The sequence below is a fragment of the Otolemur garnettii genome, unplaced genomic scaffold (genome assembly GCF_000181295.1).
Source record: "Otolemur garnettii isolate 467f Iridium unplaced genomic scaffold, OtoGar3 scaffold00224, whole genome shotgun sequence".
Classification (NCBI taxonomy): Eukaryota; Metazoa; Chordata; class Mammalia; order Primates; family Galagidae; genus Otolemur; species Otolemur garnettii.
In genome coordinates, this window is record NW_003852619.1 from 57316 (window position 1) to 60628 (window position 3313).

Sequence of the window (3313 nt, forward strand, 5' to 3'; positions counted from 1 at the left end):
CAGCTCTTGGGCTTAGGCAATTCTCTTGCCTCAGCCTCCTGAGTAGCTGGGACTACAGGTGCCCACCACAACACCTGGCTATTTTTTGTTGCAGTTTGGCTGGGGCTGGGTTTGAAACCGCCACCCTCAGTATATGAGACTGGCGCCCTACTCACTGAACCACAGGCACCGTGCACCCAGCCACCCTTTTTTTCTGTGCTTAGTAGAGATTGGGGTCTCGGTCTTTCTCAGTCTGGTCTGGAACTTCTGAGTTCAAGGTATCCTCCCACCTCAGCCTCCCAGAGTCCTAGGACTACAGGTGTGAGACACCATGCCATGCCTGTGCTACTCTTTTTGTAAAAATTACTTTAGGGAAAGTTTTGGCCAAAGGAAGTTGGGGAGACTTCTTTCTTCTTGCCAGACCTCAAATTCATTGAATATTGTCACAAGGCAGTGAATGAATGTATCATAATTTTGAAATAGACATCACTCAAAAACATTTTTCAACAAAATCCTTTATTTTCCTGGGAGGCCGAAGCGAGTAGATTGCCTGAGCTCAGGAGTTTGAAACCAGCCTGAGCAAGAAGGAAGCCTCCATCTCTACTAAAAATAGAAAAAACTAGCTGGCCTTGTGGCAGGTGTCTGTAGTCCCAGCTGCTCAGGAGGGTGAGGGAAGAGGATCACTTCAACCCAAGAGTTTCAGGTTGTAATTTATGGATGCCATGGCACTCTACCTAAAGGTAACAAAGTAAGACTTTATTTTAAACTCAAATTAACAGTAAGTAGCAATCAGATATTATCATTGTTTCTTAGCCCTCTTTGCTACTGATTTGCTGCCATTTAAGCAATGGACCAAGCACTGCAGACAACCTGAACACTTCTTTTCTCTCAGGGCCTTGACCTGTATCTCCCATCTCCTTTTTTTGACTTGATGATCATCTGTGTTGACATCAATTTACAATTTCTCTTTTTTCATATAGATTGCTCAAAGTTTCCTAAGAAGGAAGTTTGCAGAAATTCTCAGTATAGGCAAAAAGAACGAAAAGCTCGGTGCCTGTAGCACAGTTGTTACAGCGCCAGCCACATACACCAAGGCTGGTGGGTTCTGGTGGGTTCGAACCCAGCCCGGGCCACCTAAAAAACAATGACAACTGCCACGAAAGAAAAAGAGCCGGGTGATGTGTGGTAGGCACCTATAGTCCCAGCTACTTGGGAGGCTGAGCCAAGAGATTAGCTTAAGCCCAAGAGTTAGAGGTTACTGTGAGCTGTGATGCCATAGCACTCTACCAAGGGCAATATAGTGAGACTCTGTCTCAAAAAAAAAAAAAGATAAGAACGAAAGATATGTCTTTTCTTCTCCTTGTCATAAGCTATAAAAATTTTCTTCTATGAATGAAAAGTCAAAACCTTGCAGTACACAGATGAAGGAAGCATTGTCACATGGCAGATAGCCAAATGACACCCCCAGTCTAGTGGACAGGATTGTATAAGAGTCCCTGACTAATAAAAAATCCAATTGCTTAGTCTGGGCCTGGTGTCTCTCGCCTGTACTCCTAGCACTCTGGAAGGCTGAGGCGAGTAGATTGTCTAAGCTCACCAATTGGAGACCAGCCTGAGCCAGAGCGAGACCACGTCTCTAAGAATAGCCAGGCATTGTGGGAGGCGCCTATAGTCCTAGCTAGTCAGGAGGCTGAGGCAAGAGAATTGCTTGGACCCAAGAGTTTGAGGTTACTGTGAGCTGTAACATTACAGCACTCTACAGAAAGTGACAAAGTCAGACAGTCTCAAAATAAAAATCCAATTACTTATTTCTTTTTATTATAATCTAATAATTTCTAGCTAAAATTTGGAAAATTAAGAAAAGCACAGGGCCAGGCACAGTGGCTAATGCCTGTAATCCCAGCACTTTGGGAGACCCTGGTATGTGGATTGTTTGAGCCCAGGAGTTCAAGACCAGCCTGAGCCCCAGAGCAAGACCCCATCTCTAAAAAATAGCCCACCATTAGGCAGGTACGGTGGCTCATGCCTGGGATTCCAGCACATGGGAGGCTGAGGTGGGTGGATTGCCTGAGCTCACAGGTTCATGACCAGGCTGAGTCAGTGAGACCCTGTCTCAAAAAAATAGCCAGGCATTGTGGCGGGTGCCTATATTCCAGCTACATGGGAGGTTGAGGCAAGACAATCGCTTAAGCCCAAGAATTTGAGGTTGTTGTGAGCTATGACTTCCTGGCACCCAATCCCAGGGCAACTGAATGATATCACTCTGTATCAAAAAAAAAAAAAAAAAGGAGGAAAGAAGAAAAAGAAAGAACAAAGAAAAAAACAACAATCCTACTGCCTAGAGATAACCACAGATTTTTTTTTTGAAACAGAGTCTCACGGCTTGGCGTGTGTGGCTCAAGCGGCTAAGGCGCCAGCCACATACACCCAAGGTGGCGGGTTCGAATCCAGCCCGGGCTGCCAAACAACAATGACGGCTGCAACCAAAAAATAGCTGGGCGTTGTGGTGGGTGCCTGTGGTCCCAGCTACTCAGGAGGCTGAGGCAGGAGACTCGCTTGAGCCCAGGAATTGGAGGTTGCTGTGAGCTGTGATGCCATGACACTCTACCCAGGGGGACAGCTTGAGGCTCCTGTCATAAAATAAAATAAAATAAAATATCCAGGAGAAAAGGTGGTGGGTAGGATGTGGATGACAATGGTGGCCTGATAGAAGTGGTTCAGCATTCACTTTTTTGCTTAATACTTATTAAACACTATTGTACATCATACATTGCTGTAGGCATTGGAAATACAAAATAAGATGTAGCCCTTGCCATAAGGGACCTTCAGTCTAATAAGGATACACATTCACACATATGTATATGCGTACAAAAATACATACATTTAGAAATTTACTAAATCTTGTTCTAGTACAGCATAGGCCATCGGCAAGTAAATATATGTGTATTCTGAGTTTTAAATAGATAACCTCTATTTAATTACATAATGTATTTTAGTCAGCATGATAGTAATGGAGGGGAACCAGTAGAGTTATATTACTTGCATAATTCCTGTCATATTTTTAACATCATTGTATTAGTTTTCTTGAGCTGCTATAACAAAATACTACAAACTGGGTAGCTTGTAGTACAGAAATTTATTCTTTCACAGTTCTATAGGCAAGAAGGCTTAAATTGGCTCGGTGCCTGTGCTCAAGTGGCTAAGGCACCAGCCATGTACACCTGAGCTGGCGGGTTCAAATCCAGCCCAGAACCGCCAAACAACAATGATGGCTGCAACCAAAATAATAGCCAGGCGTTGTGGCAGGTGCCTGTAATCCCAGCTACTTGGGAGG

General features: G+C 44.3%; 1 protein-coding gene across 1 annotated transcript in view; it reads left to right on the forward strand.

Moving 5' to 3' along the window:
* Positions 1–3313, forward strand: part of XIAP (X-linked inhibitor of apoptosis) — a 59192-nt gene that overhangs the window by 9249 nt on the left and 46630 nt on the right. The gene's annotated exons all lie outside the window — the stretch shown is intronic.